Source organism: Protopterus annectens, chromosome 2.part0 (genome assembly GCF_019279795.1).
Source record: "Protopterus annectens isolate FY-2018-M chromosome 2.part0, PAN1.0, whole genome shotgun sequence".
Taxonomy (NCBI): Eukaryota; Metazoa; Chordata; order Ceratodontiformes; family Protopteridae; genus Protopterus; species Protopterus annectens.
In genome coordinates this window covers 1,751,087,285-1,751,113,947 of record NC_056728.1, presented here as the reverse complement: position 1 = coordinate 1,751,113,947, position 26,663 = coordinate 1,751,087,285, and the positions used below count along the sequence as shown (strand labels likewise).

The 26,663-nt window shown below is 43.7% G+C and overlaps 1 protein-coding gene across 1 annotated transcript in view; it reads left to right on the top strand.

Annotated features, from left to right (window-relative positions):
- Positions 1 to 26,663, top strand: part of CCDC30 (coiled-coil domain containing 30) — a 2,524,512-nt gene that overhangs the window by 1,020,827 nt on the left and 1,477,022 nt on the right. The gene's annotated exons all lie outside the window — the stretch shown is intronic.

Genomic DNA, 26,663 nt, shown 5'->3' with positions numbered 1-26,663 from the left:
CTCGATAAATGCTATTTCATTGAGGGTGATGAAGCTTTAGAACAAGTAATATTCTTTTCCGTTCAAAATGTAAGGAGAACTTTTTAATGCCATTCCTGTCTCTCCCTTTCCTCTGAATCAGGAGGGAGTTTATCAACAGTCATTCCTCCTGATACTTAGAAGAATTTGTGGTTGCTGCTGTAGGATCTGTTGGCCTTGCTGTTAGTCACAGTGGTGAACAATCAGCGAACTCTGTCCAAGTTTGTCCTTTGTTGGACAACTTCCTATGTCGTTTAGTGGATACGTGCAGTAGCCTGTTGTAAGGGCTTGCACCGGAAGTTGTGGAGTACCGAGAAATACATTTTTGTAATTAGTAATTCCTCTTATACCTTACGAAAACACAGGACTTGTGATGACACTGTCACATTGGCAATTAAAGTAAATACCTGGTAGTCTTTCTCTATCTGTGGGAACTTAGTTGGACCAATCATAAAAGCTTCCATCCAGGTAGACATCAGAGTTTCTTTCTTTATTATTACCCTACTCCTGTTCCCACTAGCTGAGAGAGGACATGATTCAGGGTGTCTTTAGAGGTGGTTCAAGATTTGTATTTAGTTTTTTGCCCTACAGCCCAGCACACACATGGGTAAGGCCACCTGTAGACATTTGTGCAGTGGGGTGACAGCACTGGATTCCCTTCCCTCAGTTCCATGAGGGTGTTCCCAATAAGAAACCTGGTTCCTCACTGTAAGGCACCACAAGCAGTCCTACCCGGCTTCCATCAGAGATGATAATGCCCGTATGTATGCCCCAGTGCACCCCCCCTCACCTCGAATGAGGCAATCAAGCTTTGTACCTTTGTTTCTCCATCATCCCCATATGAGTTATTGAGCATTGAGACCCATACTCAAATCCTGGTGACCTGAGTTGCAGTCAGGGCTCCTTTCCTCTGTACCAGGAGCCAAGTTGTACAGCTACATTCATTCACTTTGCAAAGGTGCATATAGGACTATTACCTGCATGTTTCATTCATTCTGGAATGTGGTTGCCATTCATTTTTGCCTGTTACCAAATTATTACAGTAAGATTTAAGAGGTACCCTTAAATCTGGCATTCATATCATTCCCATTACACCTAGAACAGTAACAGAAAATTATTTTTTTTGTTTTTTTTTTTAATGATTGACATTCAGTAGAAAAGTTCAGAGCTGCCCTGTATTTTAAGGTGTACTTTTAACTTTACTAGGTCACTGGGGAGAAATTTGAGCATTTTCATGTCACAGCCAACCCAACAGCTGAGACTTAAGTTTATTAAAGCCATCCTAAATACTTTATCAGATTAAGGTCTTCTGATAAATGTTTTTGGCAGAAGCCTTACTTCTTGAATCTTAGATGGGTTCAACCACAGTGAATGTTGAGTTAGTTTACTGCATTCCTTGTAACTCGAGAGCGAATACCTGTGTAACATTAGAGGATTATTCTGTTCTAGGCATACATACTTATGTAATATGATATTTCACTGCTCTATCTTCACAACAGCTGGATAGCTGTAACTTTAGAAGCCTTCTTTTCTGATTTTTGAGATTTTGTCTGCTGCTGCTTATCCCAAAATTAACAATGTTTTCTGTTGTTCTTGTGCCCATGGACACTCATGCCTCTTACTTGCACTATCAGTTTAGCAGAAGATACACAGCGGCCTGGTGCCACTTATTTCTTTTCTGCCACATACACACTTCAGGTCAGTGTGGAAAAACTCCCATTTAGGATACATAAGAAACTGAACCCGTAAGCCTGCTCCTGTACCTGTCAGATTGTGAACCAGGATCTGTACTGGCACTTTCTATAATGCTTGAACAAGCAGCATGGTGTGAAGCCCAGATGTAAATGTGTGCATTTTTGTTTGCATTGAGAGCCCAGTAGGTCATGGTCGTGATAACCTGGGTGAGGGAACAGCAGGAGGTCTAGGCTCAGACCCTTATGTTTCCTCTTGACTTGATTGTTGCTATGATGTTCTTCGTGTTTCACTGTTGCAGTCATTACATTTGGGTTATCTGCCTGCAGGTAGCCCTCAGCCGGCCTGAATACCAGAGTCTTGGATTCCTGTGTCAGATGCTGTCCCTTCTTCCATGACATCAGGTCGTCAGGGGTATAAAACATGCAGCCGATGCCATTACATCAGTCTTTCTTGCTGCGCAGTGCCCAAAGCAGAAGCAGTTTGCAAGTGCCGGTCGGCCGACTCCTGAAATTTTCATTTTCGAGTTTCAAAACCGAAGTCTTCGAAAAAAGCTAAGTACCCCAGTGGGGATCCTTTTTCTTGCTCTTAACCGATGTCAGTAAAAGTTAACAATTGTCTTACCTGTGGAAAGCAAATTCCTCATAAAGATTTTAATTCGTACTGCATTCCTTGCTTAGGCCCAGACCACGATATCCCTTGCTGTCGGTTTTGTGCCTTATTCAACCCCCGAACTATTCGTCAGTATATTTTCGCAACAAATTATTTTGGTACTCTGTTTAACTATCCAGAAATGGCTTCGGTAAGCCATCCGACTACCAATATTCTAAAAAAAGTGAGGATAAAGACAGAGACAGAGCGCATAGGTCCAAAACTGCCGACAACACTTCCTTTAAGCTAGTCGCCAGTTTGCCGGTACTCAGGCGCTTTCGCAGCCCCTGATACCCACTACTTCAGATTCACTGGCCTCTACTGAGACTCATTCGGAGTCCAGTATGCCGCAACATGCTTCTTCGACTATGGAACCTGCAGATGTCTCTACCTTGGATGGGACCGGAGCCACTGTGCAGGCACCGGCTTCTGAGGGTGTATTCAGGCCTACAGATTTGCATTTTAAACTGACGCCATCTTTTTTATCAAGGCCTAAAACTTGACCCACACCTGGAAAACTGACGTCCAACTCACATGGTCAGGCCCATATGCCTAAAAAACAAATGTTTAGAATGGCTGAAGATCTTATTGCTTTAATTAGGGGAAGCCAGCCTTCCCCCTCTAAGAGACCTAGACCTGATTTTCCTGATCAGGATTCTGAAATTTCTTTTTCTTCTGATCACCAGGATTTGCCCTTATCTACCTATGAGGATTCTGACGCAGAGGATTCCATTCCCTCTGCTTCCCCTCTAGAAGATTTTTCTTTTGGTGAAACCTTGCACACTCTTAGGGAGCATTTCTGCTGGGAAAGCCAGGATACTCCGACTCCAAAAAGAGGCTTAGGGAATTTTTACTCCTCCCTCACACAAGCCTTTAGCTATCCCTCCTGTTCTGGACATTGTAGATGTTGCCTTCTTGGAATCTAGCCTGGCCCCAGACACTTTACCTCCAGCTCTCTGAAAACCTGACCGGTATTACAGAGTACCTGACTCTCACAAGTTCCTCTTTAGGAATCCTACTGCAGATCCAGAGATCATTTCCCAAGGACCAAAGGGCATTAAGGCTACTGCTGCCAAAAACCCTACCCCCTCTGATAGAGATTCCAGGGCCTTGGACAGATGGGGTAAGAAGGCATACACTTCTCCTACTTTGGCCATTAGGGCCTTAAATTACCAGTTTCATATGTTAAAGTATCAGTAGCATATTATGGGACTACTTAAACAGAAATTGATGTTGATTCCTGACTGTGCTGAACATAAAGAATTACAGGATTTAATGCATTCTGCTGAACAAGTTGGTAAACATACTTTGCAATGTGGTTTTGACTCCTTAGAAGCATCTTGCAGGGCTGCTGTCAATGGGTCTGTACTTAGAAGGCATGCTTGGCTTAAGGAGCAAAACTCATGTTAAAGCTAAATTACTGGATGCTCCCTTAAACCAAGACCGCCTGTTTGGCAACAAGGCAGAAGTCATCCTTAAAAAGATGGAGGAAGAAGCTAAATCTATGCAAACTGTTAAACATTTTCTGCAAGTACAGCCTCCCAGATTTAGTAGGCATTGGCCTTCTAAGAATTGGTCCTTTCCAGTCTCTTCCAGGCCTTCTCAGTCCAAACCCAGGAACAGCAGACCACCTAGGTTACAGTCTCAGGCTATACACAGGCCTAAGCAGTGGGGGGCTCCCACTTCCAAAGCTGGAAGTAGTAAGACATCCCCCTATGGAAAAATGTCACAATGACTTAACCTTAACCCTTCCAAGCCCTGCTCAACTGCCTGCTCCCTTTGGAGGAAAGCTCGCCCTGCGTGCAAAAAACTGGGAACTCATTACCCAGGACAAATGGGTTTTAAATATAGTTTTCCAAGGATACAGATTCCACTTCCACACCTTACCAACCCCAAACGGTTGGCCAGACCTACCGCCAAATCAGTGGGTAGAGGCTCAACAGCAGGTTCTCTCTCTTCTAAGTAGCAGGGCTATTCAACCTGTCCCAGCAGAAAAAAGGGGAAAAAGGTTTTACTCAAGACTTTTCCTGGTACCCAGAAAAGACAGCTCCTGGTGTCCTATCCTGGATCTCTCTATTCTAAACACCTGCTTCCTATGCTGTTCAAAGATGCCTGGTTGGCAACCTTAGACTTAAAGGAAGCTTACCTGCACATTCCAATAAGGGAATCTTGCAGGAAATACCTACACCAGAGCAGGCTCCATGTTGCACATCCTAATCAGGGAATCTTGCAGAAGATACCTATGCTTCAAAGCAGGCTACACGCACCATCAGTTCTCTGCACATGTCCTTCAAGAATGCAACTGCAGTCATAACATATGGGTTGTCCTGCCTCAGGCAGCCCTCGGTCAGCCGGATTCCAAAGTCTGGGTCCGACGTCGGCTGATGTCTCATTTCTCTCCGACGTCAGAGCGGCTGGAGTATATAAGCATCAGCCGACACCATCTTCTTCAGTCTTTCTTGCCGCGCGGTGGCCGAAGCAGAAGCAGTTCGCAAGTGCCGGTCGGTCAGCTCCTGTATTCTTCGAAACCGAAGTCATCAAAAAAGCTAAGTACCCTGTTGGGGACCTTTTCTTGCCTCAGCCGATGTCAGAAATTACTGAAAAAGTAAATAATTGTTTGTCTTGTGGTAAACAAATACCTCATAAGGATTTCCACTCTTACTGCCTCCCTTGCCTTGGCCCAGACCACGATGTCTCGGCCTGTGCCGCCTGTGCTCGCTTCAATAAGCGCACTCTCAGGCGCCGGGCGGAGTTCGCTGAAGACTTTCGGTGAAAAATTTGATTATACAATGCCGTCGGAACAACGGACAATGCAGACTCCTAAGAAACGAAAAGACCGGGACCGACATCCTCGGCCCGCGTCTTCCACCGACACCACACCAAAACTAACCGCGAGTGCCCCGGTTCCCTCTGAGGCGGTTATTCCACCGCTCCGAACCGAAGACACCGCATTACCGATACCTCCGATACCGGAGGCCACTCCGACGCCAGTTATTGATTTTCCTCCGGATACTGAAACCAAGGAAATGCCCGAGACCATTGCTGTTGATAAGGTCACTCCTGCACGTGGAGCGGCTAGGCCTCCCATGTCCATGTCTATCAAGGCCTACACACGTGCTAAGGCAGCCAGCAAGTCCAAGCATCTTACTGCTAAAACCTTACCTCAGCCTACTCCTGAAACTCAAATCATGTCTATGGCGCAGATTTAATTTCCCTGATCAGAGGTTCCCAGGCCCATCCTGAGAGAGGATCCCAGCCTCCTCCTGATAAGAGGCCCAGGGTTGAACCCTCTGACCCTCTTCCTTCAGATGAAGATTCTGAGGACTCTGTTCACTCCGAAAGCCAGGAAGAGCCCTTCCAGACCTATGAGGATTCAGATGCAGAGGACTCCATTCCCTCGGCCTCTCCTCCTGAGGATATTTCTTTTGGGGATGTTCTGCATTCCATGAGGGAGCATTTTAAGTGGCAAGGCCAGGAATATTCAGATTCCAGAAAGCGCCTTCGAACCTTCCTTAAAAAGCCCCAACACAGACCCTTAGCTATACCTCCTGTGCTTGATGTTGTGGATGACTTATACTCTGACTCCAGTGTTACCCCTGATACTCTTCCTCCTGCTCCTGTCAAGCCTGACAGATACTATAGGGTCCCAGAAACCCATTCTCATTTCTTTAGGGCCCATGCTGTTGATTTAGAAACAATTTCCCAGGGGCCTAAAGGGGTTTCAGCTACCACCTCCAAAAACCCTTTGCCTTCCGACAGGGAAGCAAGGTCCTTAGAGAGATGGGGAAGAAGGTTTACACCTCCACTACTTTATCTATGAGAGCTCTCAATTGTCTCTTTCACATGTTTCAATATCAGGATTTCCTGTTAGATGATTTACAGAAAAGATTGGCCTCTCCTGAACCTTTAGATAGGAAGTCTTTGCAGGAGGCTGTGCATAATTCTCAGCAGGTTAGCAATCACTTTCTACAGTGTGGATATGATGCATTGGAGGCTTCATGTAGGGCAGCTATGACAGGGGCGGTCATTCGTAGACATGCATGGTTAAAAGAACAACCTTTACCAGATCATGTTAAGGCAAAACTTCTTGACGCACCCTTGGAAAAGAACAAGCTTTTTGGTGCTAATGCTAAAGTCCATTGAGGAAAAAGCCAAGTCAGTTCAGACAGTCAAAGATTTCCTCCAGGTTCAGCCACCCAGATTCAGCAGGAACTGGCCTTCTAAAAACTGGTCCTTTCCTAATCCTGAAAGATTTCAAAGGGGCAAAATCAGGCGTTCCTGAGGAAGAGGGCAATACAGAGGATCCTACAGGGGACGACAATGGCAACCAGCAAACCAAAGAAGTGACACAGGGGTTTCTCCTGCCCCGCAGGGACAATCTCAATGACTTTCCTCTAGTTCCGCTGACCAAGGAGCAAACAGAAGCTCCTTTGGGCGGAAAGTTATCTCTGTTTTCAAAAAATTGGCACAAACTGACAAAAGACAAATGGATTTTGGACATTATAGACCACGGTTACAGGTTCCATTTTCATACCTTGCCAAGAAAACAAGGCATGCCAAACCTTCCACAAAATCAGAGGGCAGAGGCTATCAAGCAAATTTCTCTGCTTGCTCAGATCAAAGCAATAGAAAAGTTCCACAACAAGAGCAAGGTCAGGGTTTTATTCAAGACTGTTCCTTGTTCCAAGAAAAGAAACTCAATGGAGACCAATACTGGACTTGTCCGCTTTAAACACTTTTCTCATAGTACCAAAGTTCAAAATGCTGACTTTACAGCAACTCCTTCCCATGCTGGGCAAGGGGTCTTGGCTGATTACTCTGGACCTCAAGGAGGCATACCTGTATGTCCCTATCAGACACAGCTGCAGAAGATACCTCAGATTTCTTGCAGGGCCAGAGCATTATCAATTCTCAGCATTGCCATTTGGCTTATCTACTGCGCCCAGAGTATTCACGAAATGCCTGGCATCAGTAATTGCTCATTGCAGGCTCCAGGGGATTCAAATCTACCCGTACCTGGACGATTGCCTCATACAAGCGGACAACAAACTAACCTTGACAAAAAACTTGAATTATGTCATACACTTGCTACAGGCTCTGGGATACACAGTCAACTTTCAAAAGTCAAGACTTCAGCCATCCCAGCAAATAACCTTCTTAGGAGCCAAACTAGACACAGCCTCTCAAATGGCTTACCTGACAGAAGACAAGCAAAATAAGTTAACTCATTACTTCAAAAGTTTAGCAAAGCTCACCCAGATGACTGCAAGGAGTTTCCTATAGGCCCTGGGTTACATGGCATCCTGCATTCTCCTGGTTCCACTAGCAAGACTACACATGAGAAAGCTTCAATGGTACTTAAAAAGCTTATGGTCTCAACACAGCAACAACCTAGAAGCAACTATTCCACTCATTCCATGTCTTCAAAAGGAATTTCTATGGTGGGCCACAGTAAGCCAGTCAAACACAGGTATGTCGTTCAAAAAACCTCAGATAACACAGACCATGACCACAGGCGCCTCAGACCTTGGATGGGGGCGCACATGGAGGGCAGATGTATTCAAGGGCAATGGTCTCCAAAGGAAACACATCTGCATATCAACCAAAAAGAAATGCTAGCAGTAATGCATGCCATCGAGGCCTTTGGACAACAACTTCAACAAGGACACCTACTAATACGGACAGACAACACCACTGTGATGTGGTACATAAACAAGCAGGGGGGCACTCATTCTTACCCCCTTTGCAGATTGACAATGAATCTTTGGGAAAAATCACTGGGTCTAAACATACAGTTACAATCCCAGTTTGTTCCAGGCAAAGACAATGTTCTGGCGGACAGTCTAAGCAGGAATTTCCTAGACCCCCACGAATGGAGGCTACATCCAGACATCTTTATATGACTCACCTCGACATGGGGCAGGCCGGATGTAGACCTATTTGCCTCCCACCTCAATCATCACTTACAAAAGTTCTGCTCAAGGACATATCATCCACAAGCATGGAAAATAGACGCCCTCTCATTCAACTGGAGCTCCCTAATAATTTATGCATTTCCAACCCTGCCACTGATGACCACAGTGTTATTAAAGATCAAGGCAGAGCAGCCGAAGGGGATCCTAATAGCTCCAGACTGGCCATGACAACACTGGTACCCACTACTACGGAGCATATGTCACAACAAAACATGGGCCCTTCCACAATGGCCCCAACTTTTGACTCAACACAACTTCAGGACAGTTCATCCCAACATCCGGACGCTACAGCTAACAGCTTGGGAAATCCCATAAATAACCTCAATTTACCTCTCTCCAAGGAAGTTCAGCGGATACTAACAGAAGCCCGCAGACCATCCACCAGAAAGGCTTACTCAGCCAAATGGAAGAGATTCAGCATTTGGAATACCAACAAGGGTCATGATGCATCACGTTTGAGCATCCCACTCATTCTGGAATACTTGGCAGATATGTTACATAATGGACTCTCATACTCTTCCATAAAAATACATGCTTCAGCTATCTCAGCTAGATACAACACTGATCCACCTGTGTTTTCACATCCTTTGTTAAGGCAATTTCTTAGAGGAATCAAGAATATAAAGCCCCCAAGAAAGGCACCAGTACCAGCTTGGGACCTCAATTTTGTCCTAGAAAAATTGACTTTAACCTCCCTTCGAGCCAGCAGCTTCTGTGGATTTACAATTTCTTTCCTGGAAGACAGCTTTCCTGCTGGCCATAACCTCAGCAAGAAGGGTTTCGGAATTACAGGCCTTAATGGCAATATCACCGTTCATAACTTTTCACAGAGACAGGGTCTCCTTACGAACCAACCCTACCTTTCTGCCAAAAGTGGTATCTAGGGTTTCTTTAAATCAAGCAATTCACCTGCCTACTTTCTTTCCCAATCCTGAGAACAAAGGGGAAAGACTGTTACATACCTTGGACATACACAGACAACTTCGCTACTACCTAGACAGAACCAAGACCAGTAGGACGTCTGATCAGCTTTTTGTAGCTTACGCCCCTGGAGTACAAGGAAAAGCAATTTCCAAACAGACAATTTCAAAATGGATTGGACATTGCATCAGATTCTGTTATTCCTTCCATGGAAAGAGTGTGCCAGCCAATGTCAGACCACACTCCACCAGAGCTACAACCACCTCTACAGCATTTTTAAGAGGGGTGCCTACAAAAGACATTCTAGAAGCTGCTACATGGAGCTCCATGCATACATTTTCCAAACACTACAACCTCCCTTTATATTCCAGATCCAGAGCAGGCTTTGCTTCGGCAGTCCTGCAGGGATTGATAGCTACACCATCCTTTTCTTAGAGCATACCACCTCCCCCAGCTAAGCTATGGTATTCAACCCATATGTTATGACTGCAGTTGCATTCTTGAAGGACATAGTACAGTTTTGTACCTACCATAAATGTAGATGTCCGATAGATATGCAACTGCAGTCGGGTTTTCCCTCCCTCCTTCCCCTCTATGCCTTGGGTCCACTCCTCTCCTTGTTATCCTTAGCTGGGGATATCTGTTATGGTGTATCTGTTTATTGCTTATTTATTGTCTGGAAACCTATTATTGTCTTCCAATTTGATTACAGCCTTCCTTGGAGGGCACCTGGCATCTGGGGCAAGAAACACTGAAGAAGATGGCGTCGGCTGATGCTTATATACTCCAGCCGCTCTGACGTCGGAGAGAAATGTGAAATCAGCCGACGTCGGACCCAGACTTTGGAATCCAGCCGACCGAGGGCTGCCTGAGGCAGGACAACCCATATGTTATGACTGCAGTTGCATATCTATCGGACATCTACATTTATGGTAGGTACAAAACTGTACTTTCCCTTTGGCTTATCTACTGCACCCAGGGTATTCACAAAGTGTCTAGCTCCAGCCATTGCATTTTGCAGGCAGAAAAATATTCAGATATACCTATGCCTGAATGATTGTCTAATTCAGGCAGAAAGCCAGGACATGCTATTAAAACATTTGGCATTTGTAAAGAAACTTCTAACCTTGCTGGGGTACACAATAAACGAAAGGAAATCTCATCTGGTACCCTGCCAACAGATTGTATTCCTGGGAACAAGCTTGAACACTGCTTCCCAGATGGCTTACCTCACACCAGAGAAACAAGTTTATTTGACAGCCTACTTCAAACTACTGGCCACAAAGACCCAGCTACCTGCAAGGAAAATTTTGCAAGCCCTGAGGTTCATGGCCTCTTGTATTCTATTAATTCCATATGCAAGACTGCATATGAGGAAACTACAATGGTATCTAAGAAGCCTATGGTGTCAGCATTCTCAGGACCTAGAATCAATGATTCCTATCATTCCTTGTATAAAGACAAGAGTTCTTTTGGTGGGCAGAGGCCTGCCACCTCAACAAGGGGCTCCCTTTCAATCTAACCCCAGCCACCCAAACCCTGACTACAGAAGCATCAGACTATGCATGGGGGGCTCACCTGGCAGGGCAGTGCATTCAGGGCAAATAGAACCAGAGTCAGATGCACTTGCATAGCAACCAAAAAGAAATGTTAGCTGTACAGAATTCCCTGCTAGCCTTCAAGGACCACATCCTTCCAGGACAATTATTGGTAAAGACAGACAACACCACAGTTATGTAGTACATAAAGAAGCAGGGGGGAACCCACTCATACCCTCTCTACAGACTAGCCATGGCTCTGTGGAACATAGCCGTGAGCTACCAAGTGCACCTACAAGCTCAATTCCTGCCAGGCAAACTAAATTCACTGGCAGACAACCTAAGCAGAAATCTCATGGACCCACACAAATGGAAACTGGAAACAAAAATAATCAACCTCTTAAGGAACAAGTGGGGGACTCCAGAGATAGAACTGTTTGCCTCTCCCCAGAACTACCAATTGGACAAATTCTGCACAAGGACTCCCCACAGTCAAGCTTGGAAAGTGGATGCCATGTCCTTCACCTGAGAAAGCCTCTCGGTTTATGCCTTTCCCCCTCTGCTTCTCCTCTCGAAGGTCCTGCTAAAGATCAAACAGGACAAACCAAGGACAATTCTTATTGCACCAAACTGGCCTTGCCAGCACCGGTACCCCCTTTTACGCAGCATGATACTGCTGGATCCATGGCACCTACCTCAGACACCTTCCCTGCTGTCCCAGCAGGCGAGCCAGATTCTGCACCCTCAGCTTCAAACCCTGAGCTTTGCAGCCTGGCTAATTCCTTGAGCTCTCCAATAGCATCCCTCAGTAAGCAGGTGCTAGAGGTCATTCTGGAAGCAAGGAGACCTAGTACTAGAAAATCCTATTTTGAAAAGTGGAAAAGATACTGTTCCTGGAGCCAGACCCAGGGTATGGGCACTACGGTGCCCAGTTTACCTCATATTCTTCATTACTTAACTGAAATGCTCCACAAGAGCCTATCCTTATCAATTAAAATTCATGCCTCTGCAATTTCAGCACATTATAATACTGAACCACCATTCTTCTCTCACCCCCTGTTAAAGCAATTCCTCAGAGGGGCTAAAAATTTAAGACCCCCCCCTCCCAGGCGAGCCCCTACTCCAGCCTGGGACCTTAACTTTGTATTGAAAAAGCTCACTCTCCCTCTATTTGAACCAGCTGCAACTGCAGAGTTGAAATTCCTTTCTTGGAAAATAGCCTTCCTTCTAGCCATCACTTCAGCAAGAAGAGTGTCTGAATTACAGGCCCTCATGGCAGTGGAGCCTTTCATTATCTTCCATGCAGACAGGGTTTCCCTCAGGACCAATCCTTCCTTTATGCCCATGGTGGTGTCTAGTGTGGCCCTTTTTTCCTAATCCACAAAACAAAGGAGAACGAATTCTGCACTCTTTGGACGTGCACAGACAACTTAGATTTTATTTGGACAGGACTAAGCCTCTCAGAAAATCTGAACAGCTGCTAGTTGGCTTTGCTGCAGGGGCAGAGGGGAAGGCCATTTCATAGCAAACCATTTCTAAATGGATAGCCCATTGCATTCATTTCTGTAATAAGCACCATGGAAAACCTACCCCATAGGTGATGAGATCACATTCCACCAGGGCTGCATCTACCTCTACAGCCTTTCTCAGAGGGGTCCCTACCAGGGACATCCTAGACTCTGCTACCTGGAGCTCTGTTCATACCTTCACCAAGCATTACCACACGCCTATTTTTTTCTAGATCCAGAGCTGGTTTTGCCACTGCAGTATTGCAGGGCTTAATAGCTGGTCCTAATGCTCTCTATCTTCCTCCTCCCTTCCTTAGCTTTGGGAATCTACCAAAATGTAATGACTGCAACAGTGAAACATGAAGAACATAGTACAGTTATGTACACTTACCATAAATGTAGATGTTCAAGTGTATTCACTGTTGCAGTCCTGGTTACCCTCCCTCCAGTCCCCTGACTTCTCTTGGGTCTACCTTTCCTTCTTGTTGGATGTATTTGAGCTTTCTGGTGTATTTGTTTTTTGTTGGAGGTGTAACATAACATATAATTGCTTCTCATTATGGGGCACCTGACATCTGGGGCAAGAAAAACTGATGTAATGGCGTCGGCTGCATGTTTTATACCCCTGATGACCTGACGTCATGGAAGAAGGGACAGCAACCAACGCAGGAATCCAAGACTCTGGTATTCAGGCCGGCTGAGGGCTACCTACAGGCTGATAACCCAAATGTAATGACTGCAACAGTGAATACACTCGAATATCTACATTTATGGTAAGTGTACAAAATTGTACTTTCTTCACAATACCTTTTGCACTCCTGAGGATGGGGGCATTGCAGTGAACTGTGAGATGCCAGTGACAGCAGTCACCACATATTAACAAATAGCCTTTTGGTGTTTGATCCACATCACTAAGTTGTAGAGTGGGAACAAGCTTTACTAATCTAAGAATTAGTCTCTCTTTCCTCTATCCAACCCTTTCACATGTCCTGTTGATGGATGTTTCACCAGTGGGGTGAGGGAGTCCATCTTGGTTCCTGTGTCATTTAGAAGAAGTGTTTTCTTCGATATAGAGATGGGATTCACATCGTCTAGAAGGAGCCACAAACAGCCCTCCTGTACTTGAAGGCTCTGACGTTAACCGTTTTTTCATGCTTTTAGTTTAGTTACTGGGTTAGACCTAAATAACCAAGGAGCCATGCAGTTTTTGTATCTCTTATGCAAAGAGGTGATACGGGTCTGAAAGTTGGCTGAAGATGAAAGACATAACTGTTTCAGCAATTTGCTGGTAGTCTTCATTAACTGCTCCTCTAGTCTTCTTCTGAATTTGTAGGTTTGGGATTCGTCTTAACTTTATGTTCTTGGAGTGCAGCTCCTAAGAGATCAATCTTTTTGTCATTTGGAAGAATGCAGTCCTCCCTCATTTTTGCTTAGTGTTGTATGTGAGGGATGAGATATTGATAGATGTGCTGTCCATTTCCTGGTTACATACATACTTGGGAGGGTCCTTGATATAGGATACAGCAAATGTGTTATGGCATAGGTGTTGAGCTATGATGGAATCCTCCTCAATGAGTCTTGGATATTTTTTCCTCACTTCCATGTTTAGATGGCATTTTCATCTGGCATTTGCTGCAGGAGTTCCCTGTAAGCCAGAAATAATATTCTTGCAAACATTGTAGATGTCAAATTGAATCTTCATTTTATTTTATTTTTATTTATGGAGATTGTGGTTGTGCAGTGGTTGGAGTGAACTAATGAGATCAAGGGCAAAGTGTACTACCATCTTAATGTTGTATAAGCTAATATTATGCGGGCTAGCATAGATCTTCTATATCCCTGAGCATGGTTACATCTGAGTAAAATATGCCAAATTGCTGTGTGAGCAAAAGTAATTTCAGTCATGTACCCACCAAGAACAGTCTCCTTGTATATCAACTAATATACTATGAATGGACCTCTTGGATTTGAGGAGTACCACACACAGGTTTTCTTTTACTGTCACAGATGGTGATGATTTAGTAGCCCTTACCAAAGCAAATCATATATTTGGTCTCAAGGCACCAATGTGCAAAGAACCTTATGCTGTCTTTTATATGAGCATCGTGTCACTACAGAGAAATCCAAACTCCTTCCAAAAGTTGTAATTTTAAGTTTCATTTTGTATCCTGTATGACCAGGAATTACTTTGGCATGCACTGCTAAGTGATGTCTGATACCACTTGAAATGCAACTAAGATGACTACTTTCTCTGTTTTGCTGTAAGATCACAAGACATCCTTTCTAAATGCTGATTTTTTTTTTTAATCTTTGACAAGTTGCGTTATATTTTGTTATAATATATATGGTAAAAGGACTTGTTGGTGGCCAGTCTCCTCAATTTATGACAACTTTCCTCATCTTTATTCTGCTGTACAACCGCATCCTGGAGTTTGACTTGGCAATTTAGATCCAGGGTTTCCTTAATCCTTCTCTACGGACATTACTTTCTCACATACCGAATTTATTACAGAAATTATTGCAAAATCATCTCCTTAAGAGGGCCACTGTTTAAACCCTTTTTGATGAAACTTTGTAACACTGATAGGTCTTAACTGTGCTGTGGCCATCATCAAAGCTTCAAGGAAAGATGACAGACTTTTATACTAAGTCATTTTAGAGTAAATTTTCATGGATGGAGCTGTTATGGTAATCACTTCTCCCACTCTCTCCCTCCTTCTCACTTTGGCATGCTATTTTTGCTGTTTTGTATATCTTTTCTGGTTGTTTTTATATAGTGTTTGTCTTTGATAGGAAATATATACGGTTTGTGTGGAATTGCCACTCTTTTTATTACAAAAAAATGTTACGGAAAATTGCACCAGAGAGAAGTGGTCTACTAAACAACTTAAGACATTGGACAGTGATGATCTTGGATTATGGTTGCAGGCCTAATTAGTGCATTGTAACTTTGCAGTTGTTGGCTAGAGCATTTTCTATAGCATCTCAGTATGTGATGGTTGTATCTGCTGCAAGAGCCTTTCTCTGACCGTTAAACATATGCTGCAAATTGCATGTAATTTGTTACTAGAGAGTGCTGTAATTACTGTCACAAGTGAATGGTGAGTTAATTTATTCCTTACGTAATTGGAAAAGCATTTTGAGAAATAAGGTACCTCTTTCACTGATTATTTGTAACATATTTTAAAAACAAAGGCATACAAGAATCAAAGGTCAGGTGGTATAAAATTAGATAATGTGGACTGTATGTCAAAAGCAGTAGAATTTTATTTTGTATTTTAGTTTTGCAAAAACTGTACACTTATAGACATCCAAAAGATTTGTCTCAAATGTGATACCCAAGTAGTCCTAATAGATGTCAATTGCTTGGAAAGACTGTACCTTGTCTGTTTTGGCCAAAGACACTGTCTTGTGGTTACTGAAAATACCTTTGCTCTGTATTTGTTTATTGCAGAAACTTAGCACATTTTGTAAAACAAATTGGATTCATAAAGATTTAAACTTTATGCAAATTTGTCAGGCATAATGGTCATATACAGTGCAGTGGGGTGGGTTTGGTATACTGGTTAAGGTCTTCACCTAGTAGGGTCAAAGCACAGGGTTTGATTCTGGCCTTGCATTATTGGCTAGGCTTAAAATGACATTTCAAGGCAGTTAGCCTAATATTTATCTGTGAACCAATGAACACAAGTATTACATTGTAGTAGTCCAGTCTGAGAGCAGATCTTACAAAATTTCTCCTGATGCCAGCTTATTTGGTGTAGGGGGATAAAGCCATGACAGAGACTCGGGCAACCTATGTTTAGTGATAACTGTTTTAAATTCTAAGGTGCATAGATTTGAGTCCCGGAATAGTGAGACTGAATGTGTGAAAATGGGGGCTTAAATCTAAGATCTCTCTGTCTTGAGTATTCCCTTTTCTGTGAGGTATGACCATCTTGGAGTCAGTATGTAAGTAGGTAGGTTGCAGGGAGGTCATCTGCTACTCTGTAGTTTCACATTTTCTTCCAAACCTTTGGCCTTTATTACAATTCTATAAGAAACTGTACAGAACTATTTACAATATAATAAAATCGAAACAGACAAAAACAAAAAAAATACACTCACTTTAATTTACAAACCTCACTTGAAAATGAAAATAAAAAAAGCTATCACTAGAGCATGGAAGAATGCTTCCCTACCTGACATAGCTCAAATAGTAAATATAGATTAGATTAGGTCTTGAGAAATCTTGAGCAATGGAATTGCTGGGATGAATTATTTAAACCCCCCTCAAAGTACTGAGAGATTTCTAGAGGAGCGATAATATGCAGGGGAAGCTGTTCTGCTCAAGTGAGTAATTAGAAATTTAGTATTCAAGTGTTTTTTAATTACAAGTCTCAGAATTACAATAGGGGCCTTGCTCATTTAGCAGCATGGGCACCTGCCAGAGCTGGCACTGGGCTGATAAGCATGCCTGTCATCAGGGGGAGGAATAGAACTCTTCTTTCATGCATCCTGTTATAGGAGGGGAGGTGATGTTTGAGCATGGTTTTGGAGTTTGCATTTGACTTATTAATCCTTGATCTCTGTAACCCTCTATAGCAAAGGTACAGAAGTGTGTACATACGTTAGGATAGCTAGTTTCCCCCTCTGATGATGTGGGTTGCACGTCTTCCCCCCCCAAGAAAAGGAACTATGGTATTTAAAGAAAAATGGCATCATTATTAGGATGCTGGCATGAGCCCAAGCAAATGTTAAGGCTGCTTGGATGCCTGGCAGGCAATGGGGCTAAATATATTAAACAAAAAAAAAAAAAACTTCAGATGTCTTGAGGTATGCAGTAGACTTATGTTTATTTAAAGCAGAAACTAAGCAAGGAATATACAGTACAGTTGCAGGCTCATTACTGTACTGTGCAGTAGTTTGACAAATGCATGGATGTAATGAACTGGAAGTTCTACTATGAAATGTAAATTAAGTGCAACAGGAGATTGCCTTAAGTCCCAGCACCTATTATTGTCTGTCTTTTGTTTCCTACTGCCAGTTGACCATTAGTTCTCTGTGATCTGTTACCCATTCATTCCTCTTAGGGTGAGAGCCATTCCTGGTATGTCTATTCCCTGAAAAGTGACAGATGATCACAGAATCATCTTGCTGGCCACCATCAGATTTTTTCCTATTTATGCCCTAACCCCATCCTTGTTGGCTAATATGAACCCTCACATCACTGCAGAAGGCTCGGCTATTTTTTCCTCCAGCATTCAAGTGCTTCCACATGTAAACTGCAGAGGGCTACCATCACTGTCTTGGCCTGGACCAAGCTCACTTCTCCAGTGTATGACTCTGTTGATTGCCTGCACGTCTTCATCTGATCAGTGGCAATTGGCTGACTGGAACCACCAACTCCTACCCCAGCATGGGTAAGTCAGCATCAACTAGTTGGTCTCATCCTCTTCTGCTTGGCTGTTTCAGTGCCCAAGCTACTAGCTGAACTGTTGTCAGCTGGGGAATGGTGAGAGCTTTATTCATCTGTACCACAGAGACTGTTATCTCTAGTTGAGCATATCTGGAATTGTTGTATAATGTTAGAGTAGTCCTAACTTGCTCTGTTGAAAAGCTTCTTGTGTTAAGTTCATTTTATAATAATGATTAACATAAAATAAAGTGCAGAGTATGAGAAATAGTTTTGAAAACTTGTAGTCTGAACATGACTTAGTCATTTACTTATTAAAATAATCTCAGGACCTTTCCTTCATAAATGAATTCTAATCAGATTGTGAATTGTCTGGGATACTGTGGCTGGTCCTTATTAGCTCTGTTTCAGTATTGTGTACTTTGTCTTCATTCCAGACAGCCAGGATAGACCCCAGCTGTTAGCTGCCTTGCTCTGTTGAAAAGTTTAGAACTAACATTTCATGAAGTTTGAGTTCTGTCCCTAGAGCTCTTGACATGGGCTCTGTTGACTTGTAGTCTGCATGGTGACTACTTACTAACACTAATATTAGCAATCTTTACTTGCTGGCCAAACGATGGGAACTGTCTGTTTCAAGAGAGAGTGAAATCTCTGGGAATGTCACATCACTGCATTTCTTCGTTTTGGTTTCTTCTTTCAGGTAGGTTTATGTCTTATAATTTCTTCCGATTTGATTCTTTTCTAAGTATGCATTTTTAATGTATGCAGAGATGGTGAACCATATTTGCCTAGATGAACAGAGTTATTTTTAAACATTTATTAAGCTAGGAAATCAAACTATTGCCATAGAACTGTTCTTTTTGTCTCCTGTAAATTGGTGACAAAAATTTCCATGTTTGCACTTTGGGATACAGATGTGTGCTGTAAGAAAACACAGTGCATAGCGGTGATGCCTGAATCCTACATCTCTGTTATGTTTTTAAGTTGCAAGTTTGACATAAAGAGGAAAGTATTAGTTTGTCATAAGTTCAGATTGTGCCATCAGCTATATTCATGAAATGGCTCCAGTGAACTATCTTAAAATGCTATAACATGAGGTTTTGATGTTCTGTTTTGTAATTTGGAGAAGAAAGATAATTGTGTATTCTTTAGGCAAACTGATATATTAGTACAATCTGATGCTTCATATTTCTCAGTGGAAGAACAACACTAGTATCAGCTTCTATTCTTAATCCAACAGATTCAAAGTTCCTGGAGATGCTGTTGAGTGCCTGTTGGCCAGTCAGACAGATTCAGGCAATAATTTCTCCCTGCAAGTGACAAAAATTTGGTTTTGTGTAAGAATAAAGCAAATTATTTAAGCTTATCAAAGTTTTATTTTTTTGTAAACGTATATAGTCAGCCTTAGGTCAAAATGATGGCACTTCCTTCCACCCAGTTGCTGATTTGGAAGTGTGTAACATTGAATGTGATAACGATTCTGAATTTCCCTATGAGATAATGGACAGCTGTCCTCTAGAGGAAGTGAGTATTTAGCAACTAGTGTCATCATCATTTGAATGAATCTATATATGTTTGCCTAAAGCAAAGATGCCCTTTTCATCATGCTCCTCACATTTTCTCTCTCTTACCCTTCTCCAGGTTTTAAAAGAAATAGGTTTATGGAACCAGATGATGTTTTCAGCAAGTTCACTAAGTTTGAAAGATTTAAAGTGCTTTAGTTGAGTTTTGTCACTGCTTCAGATTTCTTATTCCCAATATAGACCCAATGGCTTTAGTTACAGCTAAGGAGTCAAAGAAAATAAAGTTTTGTCAGATGCTGCATATCCTTGGTATAAAAGGTTACAATTCCATGATCTGTATGTGGAATTTATAATACTGTATTTATTTTTGTTTACAATAATTGAGCACTAATCAATACTGTCCACTTTTAGTCTTAGCCTGGGTGAAATGCAAACCATGTTAAACAAAAAAGGAAGATATGTAAGAAATAATGTAATAATTCGTTATATTGAAAAAAGTGTATACCTTTGTGATGGCCTCTCTACCCCAGGTCAGTAATCAAAGGAGCCTCAATCCTCACCACTGACACCGGTGAGACATGGGTCACTAAAACAGGAATGGATTTACACAGTATTTTTTAATGCAACTCTCTGCATCAAGTACAATTTCCCCCAAGAGCACATATGCTCCATACCTGGGACTGGACTCTCTCTCTCTCTAGAACCCAAACAAGACTAGCTTTGGAGCACTGTGTCCCAGTTCCAAGTAGCTGACACACCCACACCTGGGTATTTGAATTTTACAGACACACACACACACACACACACACACACACACACACACACACACACACACACACATCTACTAGCTGTACCCCTTCTGCCCAGACTGTAAGGTAACCATGCTGCCACCAGTCAACCACTCTCAGACTCTTACACAGGTATCCAATTATACTGAATAAAATCAATGCTAATATAAATGGTAGAGTGTAACTAAAGAAGCAAGGCTTTTCAGAGTGGCCACAGCATCAGTAAAATAAGCATAAGCACTCTCAAGATATTAAAAGTATTCTCTAAAAGACCAGGCACAATGAAAGGTATAACATATTTAATAATACATAATAAAATAGAAAACATAAGAATACTAAATATCTAAGTACAATAAACACAGGAGTTTCAATCACAGGAGAAATAAAAATAACACAGTTGGACAGAGTCAAACAGATGCAGAAAAAACAATGCTTAGTTAATCTCACTGTATTTCCTGACTGTCTAAAGAATAACTGATCTGATATTGTTAATCCTTGTTCATTCCTTACGCATGGGTATCGGTTCAGACCTCGGAACTGAGCCGGCCATTTTCCAAGCTCGCGTCAGCTTCAAACTCTCGAACTAAACTCTTATCCACAATGCCCCTCTCCCTGTTACCTCAGATTTTGTTTGCCGCGTTGCCATTCGGTCGTGCCAAGCTGCTTCTCTTGAGCTTAAGCACAGTTATTTGTTGACTAATAGTCATTTATATTACTTTTCTGTCAGAAAAGTTTCTATTTCGTTGTCTCTTACCCTATTGCATCTAGCGACCTTATTTTCTTGAGTTTTTCTTCTCTTTTCCCTACTTTTTTACCGCAAGGTATTTCTCCCCTCACCATCGTTGGTAATCTTCCCTTTTTTTCATACCTTCGGGTACCCTTTTTCACTATTACCACTGTATCGGCACCAACCGCTCAGTTAGGGCAGACCTTGACCACGTCGGCTCCAACATCTTACTCTGAACCAACGCCTTTATTGTTGACTCCAGTTTTGTCAGTTCCAGCTTCCGTACCGACAACCATTTCGGCACCGATCCCTGTGTCAGTGCAGACCGTAACCTCGGCACCGATGACTTCTTCGGTGTACACAACCGTAGTCCAATCTCTCTCAGCACCGTTATTCTCTGTGCGGACTGGTGAGATGGGCACCAAGTTTGCCTCTTCTGTGGACCGACCTGTTTCTCCCTCAGTCTCAGTGAGGTCCACTAGAAGCCTTTCCGAACACAATGTGTTGCGTCTTGTGGATCAGGTGCTCTTGGCTAGAGGTATCCCACCCCCCAGGAACTATCCTTCCTTGGGAGGTGATCACCCATCTCCAAAGACCCCTTCTTATTCTCCTCCTTCATTGCCATTGAAGTCCATGGATATAGCACAGTCTTCCCCTTCTGTGGTTCCCTTTATGGATCTCACTAAGGAACCGCAGTTCCCTTCGTGGCAGGAAAGTTTTGCTATGACCCAGGATGTCAGTTGTGACACACATAGTTTGCTGCTCCACAGCCATCCGGGGACTACGGGTCGGCAGGCTGAGCCACTTAGGGGAGAGGTGACCCCTGTCCTGGACATTCACTCCTCTTCAGGTGGACCAGCCTTCCAACTGATGGAGAAGGCTTTCGCTGCTGCTGGCGATACTGGACTGTCTATCCCTCCGCCCTCTTCTGGTACACTAGTTTCACAAGTCGCACCGAGCGGACACTGGGTGCAAGGGCCTCAGGACATATTCCCACAGAAAACCCCTTTCTCCACTGTCTTCCCCAGCTTCTCCCACTGAGGAAGTCCACTGGAAAAGTTTGTGTAAGTGGAAGCACATGGACTCCACAGAGGAGTCCCTCACTGAAGACACAGATTTTGATGAGGGGGAAGGATCCCCTTGGTCACCCTCTGAGGTATCCTTTGGTGATATCCTCGAAATCCTGAAACAGAGAGGTGACTGGCAGTCCTCTAATCTGACCTCTGAGGAATTTGTGTTCCTGCAGGCCTTTCGAGCCCAGCCCCCTACCTCCTGGGTTACTCCACCTGCCGATGAACTTGTTCAACTTATCGTGCAGCATGCTTGGAAGGCTCCTGACACCATCTAAGCTATTCCCTGGAGGCCAGATAAGATTTTGTCCCCTCCTGCTACAGATCCCCATTGGTCAAAAGGTCTTCCTGTGGATGCTTTGGTGGTGGCAGCCGCAACAAAAAAGGATCTGGCAGAAGAAGAAAGCCAGACTGTCCATCCACCTAACAAAGAGTCCCGGGCCCTGGACAGGATAGGGAAGCGCACCTTTGCATCAGTGACCTTTACTGTCAGGTCCCTGAATTATATGGCACACTTTACCAGGCTTCAAAGGGATCTGATTTTTGAGCTCTCTGAAACCTTGGCTGGTGCCGTGTCTGATGAGGTCCGTGACAAAGTGGCCTCTCAGCTGGCCACCATTGAGTCATGCGACTGATATCTCACGCATCAGAAGGAGCAGTGGGTTCAGCTGCGGTCTTGAGACGACATGCCTGGATGCACTTGTGCAGTCTCGCAGAACCCTTTAAGGCTTCCTTTCTTAACGCTCCCATTGAGGCCTCTTCATTGTTTGGACCCAAATTTAAAAGCACACTGGCCAGATGTGAACAGGACGGTAAGACCCTTTCTGCCATAGGTGTCCGTTATTCTTCCCCTCAACGTGCTTTCTCCCGAAACCAGAAGAGTGGGAAGATATGGTTCAAGAAATCTCAGGGTCCTGTCCATGACACACAGGCCGAGTTCTCCCCTAGAGGCAGAGGGGGAAACTCACAGGGAAGATGCTCCTTTCGGGGCAGAGGGGGCCCGCGTAACCAGGGTTCCAGGGAGTCTTTCCCTGGCCAACACTACCAGCGCTCCTAAAGAGCGGCCCAACTTCTTTCCTCTGGAGGTGGTTGGGGGTCATTTCTCCTTGTACCCGTCTGCCTGGCTAACCATCACCACAGATTCTTGGGTGCAAAGGATTATAACTAGAGGTTATCATATCCCCTTTGATATTTCTCCGGTTCCTTCAAAAAAACCTTCCTGACGTTCCACCCAATCAAAGGGAAGAAGCAGCACTAGAGACAGAAAAGCTGCTAAGAAAGAGAGTCATCCAAATAGTCCCTCCAGACCAGATAGGATCCGGATTCTTCTCCAGACTATTTTTAGTGCCAAAGAAAACCAGGGACTGGAGACCAATTTTGGATCTCAGTGTATTGAACAAGTTTGTGAGAGTGCAAAAATTCCGGATGGTCACAATACAGTATATCCTCCTGCTTTTGGAAAAAGACGATTGTATGTGCTGGATAGATCTTCAAGATGCGTACTACCACATAAAAGTGAACAGGCCATCAAGAAGATTTCTGTGCTTCCGTGCGGGAGCCAGTCACTACCAGTTCAGAGTACTGCCCTTTGGACTCTCTACAGCCCCCAGAGTGTTCACAAAGTGCATGGCAGTCGTCACAGCTCACTTGCGACTTCAAGGATTCCAGGTGTTTCCATACATAGACGACTGGCTCATTTCCGCCCCCACCAGACATCTACTGGAAGAAGCCCTGGCATACTCTGTCTTCACTGCACAAAGGCTAGGCATAACCATAAACTGACAAAAATCCAATCTCACCCCATCTCATTCTACAGAATTCATAGGGGTTATCTTGGACTCAAAGAACTGCAGAGCTGCCATTCCAGAGCACAGAATTTTAAGGATAAAGCAACTACTGATTCCAATCCTTTCAAGGGAGAAATCCACGGCTCACTCGGTTGTACAGCTGTTGGGTTCCATGGCAGCCTCCATCACCATTGTCCCCCTGGCCAGGTTTCACATGAGTCTTCTACAATGGCTACTGCTCACCCAATGGTATCCCTTTCAGCATCCTTTTTCAGCCATGATTCGAGTAACCCACAGGTGCAAACAGGATTTAAATTGGTGGATGACACACAATCTGTCACAATGGTCTCGCCCCTTCTCCCCCCCAGCAACCCAAGGCCACAGTGACCACGGACACCTCCCTGATGGGGTGGGTGGGGTTATGTCAGGGACAGACAGTCCAAGGCACTTGGTCTGAACTGGAGGCCCATCTGCATATAAATGTTCTAGAGCTGAGGGCGGTGCTTCTGGCGTTGCAAGCATTCCATCCCGTGCTGCCGTCTGGGACAATTGCGATTCAATCGGACAACATGGCGGTGGTCTGGTACATCAGCAAGCAAGGTGGAACCAAATCTTACCCCCTTTGTCGAGAGACCATGAGGATAAGGCAATAGGCAATGGCTACCAACCGTTTTCTTCTAGCAACGCTCATTCCTGGGAGTTCCAACGTGATAGCAGACAGACTCAGCAGGTGCATTCTTCAACCTCACGAGTGGTCCCTGACCCCCTTGATAGCGGCGGTGATCTTCCACCGCTGGGGCCATCCTTGCTGCGACCTATTTGCATCCCCGATCAACTACAAATGCAGCAACTACTTCGCCCTGATTCCCCGTCTGGGACAGTCACCCAGGGGCACTGTAGTCCACGATTGGCCCTCGGGTCTTCTTTATGCATTCCCACCCTTTTCCCTCATTCCCCAGTTTCTGAAGAAAGCCCGTCGGTTGAAGAGCAAGGTGATCCTCAGAGCACTATATTGGCCTCGACAGATTTGGTTCCCCTTCCTTTGGCCTCACCTACTAGATCAACCATGGATTCTCCATCCAACCCCGGAGTTGATCTCACATCCACAGAACCTGATTCATCCCAGCTTGAACAGCCTGAAGCTCACAGCTTGGCTACTCCAATTCCCTTGATTGCCAGGCAGAATGATCTTTCTTTACCAGTACGTGACATTCTCATTACATCTCATAAGTCTTCCACTAGAATTACTTATCTGAGCAAGTGGAAGAGATTTACCTGTTGGCTGAAAGATAAACAAGTAGATCCCTTCTCAGCACCAGTGTCGATAATACTAGACTATCTGGCCGACCTTTTCCAATCGGGTCTGTTGGCCTCTACTATTAGAGTTCATTTGGCTGAAATTTCTAATTTTCACGAGGGTGTCCAAATTGTGCAAGACCTTCATAAAATATGTGAATCATCTGAAGCCACCTTTTAGAGAACCTGGTCAACCATGGAATTTATCATTAGTTCTACAAGCTCTGTCAATGCCACCCTTTGAACCAGCCTCTTCTTGCGACCTCAAGCATTTGTCATGGAAAACCTTGTTTTTGGTCGCCATTACTTCTGCTAGATGTATCTCTGAGGTTCAAGCTTTATGTATCAAGAGTCCATACTTGATTTTTCATAGAGATTTCATAGAGATAGTGTCTCTGAGAACTAATCCATCCTTTCTGCCAAAAGTGATCTCTGAAATGTCCATTAATCAAACCATTGAATTGCCAGTTTTCTTTCCCAATCATTCAAACAGAGGAGAGTATTGCCTACATACCCTAGATATCCACAGGCAAATCTGTTTTTACTTAAACAGGACTAGGTCCTTTCATAAATCTGACCAGTTATTTTTGGCCTTTTCTAGACCTAGATTAGGATCTGCTGTTGCTGAAGTTCACATTAGCTACAGCGCACCATGGTCGAAGGACTGTGTGACCTTCATTTATACACAACGTAATATCTCGTTGCCTACTACCATGAAAGCTCATTCAACAAGGTCGGTGGCAACTTCTGCTGCCTTCCATGCCAGAGCTTCTTTACATGACATCTCTGCAGCTGCAATTTGGGCTATGCTATGCCTCATACCTTCATCAATCATTACAAATTGGATTTGGCCTCCAGGGGAAGAGCATCTTTTGGTTCTCTGGTGCTCAGGAATGTCTTTCCATGAGAGCCTCCCAGGAATAGAGGTAGCTGGGGACTGTGTCCCATATTTAAGGACTGAACAAGGATTAACCAAATCAGATAAAGAAGTTATGTCTTACCATAATGTTCCATCTGGATTGTTGATCCTCGTTCAGTCATTACGATCCTCCTTCCTTCCCCCTCCTGTGGCGTCTAGTGGATCTCACCATCTGGTTCTCTTAGGTTATTTGACCAGAGGTAGCCTTTACCTTCTTTTGACTTGCAAACTCAATCTGAGGTATCAGGGAGAGGGGGACTGTGGGCAAGAGTTTAGCTTGAGAGTTTGAAGTTGACGCGAGCTTGGAAAATGGCCGGCTCGGTTCCAAGGTCGGAACCGATACCCATGCATAATGACTGAACGAGGATCAACAATACAGATGGAACGTTATGGTAAAACATAACTTCTTTTTCCGTAGCCAAGTTAATTAATACAGCAAGGTAAGATTAGATGCTGAGATGCTTACTTTCTCAAGGCAAGGTGATGAGCTTCAAACTTTCACTGGTGTACTTTGCTGAACTCATCTGATTTTGATAACTAACACAGATATTTTATATCAGGTTCCAAAGAAAACAAAACAAACTGCTGTTGAGAGTTCCATCTTGTCAATGCTGGTTATAGAATGGCATCACATTTGATCACCTGACTCTGGTACAATGTACACACACACAGCTTTGCTAAGATCTGTTGCAGTCTCTGAAAGCTATAGAACAATGTTAAAAACTTCTACTGTTCTCTTCCAGAATTCTTTGTTTAAGCATAAACATTTAATTAGTTATAGTAACAGTGTTGATACATTTTTAACACAGGCATCTCTGTACAAGTCACTGTGATAGTCAAATAACACAAAATTAT